We start from the raw sequence: 5,058 nt of genomic DNA, 5'->3' as shown, positions 1-5,058 counted from the left end.
GTTTGGTGCTGATGATGTGGCTTGCTTCCATCCTGCTCCCTCCAGCAAGCGTGACTTGTTTGGTTAAGTCCAAAGACGAGGATATGCAAGCCAACCTGGCTGACTCACTGAGTAGAACAGTTTCCAAGCAGGGGTGGGTGTGAGGAGGTGGACCTGATTGTGTGCTTTGTGTTTAATCTCTGGCTGCTATTGAACATCAATGTATTCATATTCAGATATACGCATCCAACCTCTGGGGTGTTTTAAAGCTCTTTTCCCTCTATAGGTGGCTTGATCTGGAAGAAGGAGGCAATTATATCTGATTGGACACAGATAAGAGGCTTTGCTAAATGGGAATTTGCCAGGTCTGCTCCACACAGAGCTTCTTCTGCAGAGAACGTCAGATTAAAACAGCAGTGGGACTGTAGATACCAGCTCTGTTATATGGGAGACAATGACATGAGTGCCTTCAGCACGAGTGTGATGGCTTTGATGCAGCCACAACGCCACCCGTACGATGACCAGGCCTAGCAGGTCAGAAGCTCCACCCGTGCCTCCATCAGCCGCTAAACATAAAACAAAGTCACTTTTTAAAAGAACTTTTCATTTTTCCACCAGTCTCACAGCTCTAATCTTTACGTTTGTGCTTCTCTTTAAAGGATCCTCCAACTCCTCCACGTTTTTTTACAGTGACAATAAAATGAAGAAATGATTGAATGTGTGGCTGGAAAGCTGCAAATGAAAGGCGCCTGGGGAAACACAGCTCTGCTTGCATAAACACAAGGCTGGTTATGGGATCTGCAACAGAAAATGGATCTGAAGAGGAACCGCATGAATCCAGAACCCAAAGAGGATCTGGCAGCTCTTCCTGTTTCCCTCCACAGCTTCCAGGCTGACAGGTAAAGATTGTTGTTCTTTCACTGCGGCGATTCTGTTTAACTGGTATTCAGATTTCATGACCCCCCCCTATTGCTTTCTGTACTGTAAGGTTGCACTGTAACCCTTGTGCTATCCTATGACCCCCCCCCCCCCCCCCTTCCATTGAGGTGTTCTCCCTACCATGACAAAGGTGGATAAAGGTGGAAAGATTTCATGTAATCCATGGACACCAGTGAAGATCACAAACCATTGAAGAAAAAAGGTTCAGAGCTCTGTCTAGTGGGTCTAGATGACCCAACTCCCAATGTTAAAGTGACTAGGATAGAACAAGGGTAAAATCTAGAACTATTTCACTTTTATGGATGTTACAAAGTCTGGAAAAAAAAACAACTTCTACAACCGATCCACAAACAAGCTGAGAACCTTCTCCAGAACCGAGCAGGTCATCACAGACGGAAGAAAGCAGCTCCACAAAGCAGAACATTTTGGTTTTTTTAATTCAAATCGTTTTGTTTTGTGCATTTGTATTCATGAGTTATGGTTGCTGTGGTTTGTGTTGTTTCTGTTTGTTTAAAAGGAAAAAGATAACAATTTATAAAGATAAAAGTTGAATTTAAACAGCTGTTTTTTCTATTTTTACCATTTATTTTTACATAAAAACACATTTGTTGTTTTGTGCATAATTTTATATAGTTGTTGATAATTAACTAATTTAAGCAACAAATCAACCAGAAAAGCTTGGGAGCCGGAAGAACCGGTTCTCTAAGCCCCGCCCCCTCAAGTCAGAGGGCCTTTTTGCCTTTGAGGAGGCGGAGCAAACTGCTTAGACAAAAAGAATGGAAAGTCAGTGAAATGACCATGGAGGCATTTCCTGCAGAACAACAGTCTGAACTGAACATGTATGTTAATAACAACACACTAATATAATAATATATAAACACTACGTAGTGCAAAATAAAAACAAAAGCTACTACGATGTAGCAAAAAACAGCTCCATTAAAACAAGGGCAGTAAAATAACAAAGTCACAAAACGAATAAACTACAGCAACACTGTAATAAAGTGAAGTTAAATCCCAACAGAGGTCACACACGTGTTGTCCACATGGGGGGCTGAGCTGCGAATATGTGGCTCTCTGATGACTCTGTCCACGAAGCAGCGAGGGGGGGGGGGGGTGGCAGATGTGAGTAACAGCGATTGGGCAGTTTTTCCGCCATCTAGAACCAGGTTTATACTTTGCAAAAAATATTTGCTTCAAAAATAAAGTTGAATGAAGGACAAGAGGAGCTTGTTTGTGGGTGGAACAAAAGTAAGTGAATTACTTTAAGAAATAGGGAATGATCAGCTATTTCATTAAACTTTCATACCTTTTGATCATGCGTTTCCTTGAATTTTTAAATATTGTGTGCGTTGTAGTAACAACTGTTCTGAGTGCTGAGCTCAGCACAAAGCTGTCTGTGTTTATTGTCTGAGGTCTTTCTGGAACAGAGGCGTCTGGAGTTTGCGGTCCAGAGATGCGGACGCCACCGTCCTTGACTGGCGGGAAACATCTGCTGCTTGCACACAGACACAAACTCTCTAATGACGTATTTACATGTTGCTGTGTTGGATAATAAAAAAGTTGCCTGCTGAGAGAGCAGAGGACAGCGAAGCTTTTGACTTGGTGGTTTGAATCTCTCCCTTTGCAAAGGTTGGAACCTTTACACAGACTTGACTCTTGTCTGATTTCTTTCTTTTCCATCTGCACGTTAGATCTTTGGTGTCCTGAACCATCTGAGCCTATGAAGGCGCGTTGCTGAGCCGGCACCGACCTCGACTGCAGTGGCAAAGGGAAGTGATATCTATGCCGATGATGAGGATGTGTTAAATAAAAGTTCACCTCTAACTGCTTGTTTTTGTCCAGAAGATGAAGATGAAGTTTGTTTTAAAGAAGCCTGAGCAGTGAGACAGAACATTTAAGCTCCATGACTGGAACTACTTTTTTAGGTGTGTGGTAATCACTGTTGGTTTTCACTAATCCACACCCAGCAGCCAATCAGAATCAAGTATTCACCCGGACCCGCCTATTGTTGGGGTTTTCTGTGTGTTGATTAGTCTGGCAGGATGTGACTTCTCCTGGATGCCGTCTCCTCCTCTGGTCTCCTCTGGGAGTCGCAGCTGCCATCTATTTCTCATCAGCCCCCCCACCCCCCTTCTTGTGTTTAGTGTTTGAGCGTCTTTGAACCTTCCCTGATTTTGGTTCGGTTCATTCTGGTTATAAAAACCTTTGCTAATTCGAGGATCTGTGTCCATCACACGACCATGGAATCCCGTTTTTATCATTTTAACTGAAGGAAACAGAAAGATGAGCTTCAGCTTTCCATCACTGTGATCATAAACATGGACATTAGCAAAGCCAGAAGAAAGAAAACTGTGTAAGACAATGCTAAAGCAAATATTGAAAAAAGAATCCTGACAATGTCAGATCTGTCTTATTAACTCTGATGACTTGATTGTTTCCAGTAAACATCCAAACCATCAGACTGGTTTCAGTTAAAAAGGTGCCAAGTGTTTCCTTTGGTTAGTAAATGATCAGTTCAGACGGGTTTTGTGAGCAGTCTGGTGGATCATGTGTGAGCGTGTATTTATGTAGCAGCTGTCTCCTCACGTCTGACCGGTGTTGTAGTCCAACAGCAGAAAGGCCTGTAGATGCCCCAGGAGGGAGCAACAGAACCCCTCGTCTTTTAACCTCTCACTGGGCCGTAGCACAGAAAGTGAACCGCACAGACGGACGCTTGGCACCTGCGACCACCGACCCTGTTGAGCGTCACACCTGTTTACTCAACAACATTTGTGTTTTTGTCAGCCTGGGCTGTGCGCATGTGGATGTCTGTCCGTCCTTTTTTCTGTGCAGAGTCAGATACTTCCACTAAAAAAAGTAATTTCACACCAATTAAAAGCTGCAACAACCGAATATGCTGCGGATCTGCAGACCCGCTTGTAACGCCTGCAGCTCTGACAACATGATACAACGAGGTCAGCCATAAGCTGCACATGATCACAGTGACTGTTATCCTGCTGCTGCTGCTTCACAGAGGAAAGTTTGACAGCAGAAAGTCACACGGAGAAAACCCACAATCAATCTACACTGGGGGAGGGGCGGTGTCAGAACAAGAACGAGCCATTCAATACATCCATCCATCCATCCATCCATCCATCCACCATCCATCCCTCTGTCCGTCCATTCATCCATCCATCCATCCATCCATCCATCCATCCATCCATCCATCCATCCATCCATCCATCCATCCATCCATCCATCCATCCATCCATCCATCCATCCATAACCCACAACACAAATGTGTGCACAGAAATAATGGTTTATTGTTGTAATCCTTTGATGTTCTCCACCGTTGATGACAGGGAACCTGTGGGGGGCATCCTCTTATGTTCTTGTGCCAAAGGGATGGCTTCTCTTATCAGCCGTAGTGGGAGATCTTTTTCAGTGGGAATCATATCATTAATGGTTTTCTCATTTGAATAATTTTGCAATAAGAAGAAAATGATTTTTTGTGTCCCTGGCTGGTCCCATTTGTGAATCTGAAAACTGCCCGAGTATTTAATTGGCTCGGATCTGGTTGTGGCTGCCGCACTTCAAACAGACAGCAAAAACTGTTTGAATATTGGTAGATTTTGCATGAGACGGTGTCATGGCTTGCTAAGCGAGACAGACCCAGACACAGGAACACGGAAGGAAACCACAGGTGGGTTATGAGGTAAGTAATAAAGTTCATTTTTTTCTGGTGAGGCCTGGAGTTGTGGCAAAGTGGGAGGCGGGATAATGGCTCGTAGCGAGACTGGAGGTTAATCAGTGGCTCGTGGTGTGACTGGATGGATCCGTGAGGAACTGCTTTTCAGGAAGGCTGGAGACTCAGGTGACCACTCGTGGTAATGATGTCCTGAGAACGAGGCATAGAACGGAGTTAACGGTGTCAACCAAGCTTAGCCAGTATAGCTTAGTCAGTTTGTTAGTTCATTTTAGTATTTTCCTATTGAACTCTTTGTATACGTGATCCTTTTGAGTTCATGTTTTACTTCGAAGCCCATCGAGACGACTGTTGTTGCGATTTTGGGCTATACAAATAAAATTGAATTGAATTGAATTGAACCTCTGGGAGTTACCGCGCCAGCAACTTGCGACCACAGCTCCGAACAGCGGCAA

The 5,058-nt window shown here is 44.0% G+C and overlaps 1 long non-coding RNA gene across 1 annotated transcript; it reads left to right on the top strand.

Moving 5' to 3' along the window:
• The first annotated feature begins 232 nt into the window (after nucleotides 1-232).
• On the top strand, nucleotides 233-4,051 carry LOC144993948 (uncharacterized). The gene is made up of 3 exons (XR_013657263.1): nucleotides 233-513; nucleotides 639-878; nucleotides 2,610-4,051. It is a non-coding gene; the product is annotated as an uncharacterized LOC144993948 (long non-coding RNA).
• Nucleotides 4,052-5,058: the final 1,007 nt, after the last annotated feature.

The sequence above is a fragment of the Oryzias latipes genome, chromosome 7 (genome assembly GCF_053564925.1).
Source record: "Oryzias latipes strain Hd-rR chromosome 7, Olatipes_Hd-rR_3.1".
NCBI lineage: Eukaryota > Metazoa > Chordata > Actinopteri > Beloniformes > Adrianichthyidae > Oryzias > Oryzias latipes.
This window is presented reverse-complemented; position numbering and strand designations above follow the sequence as displayed.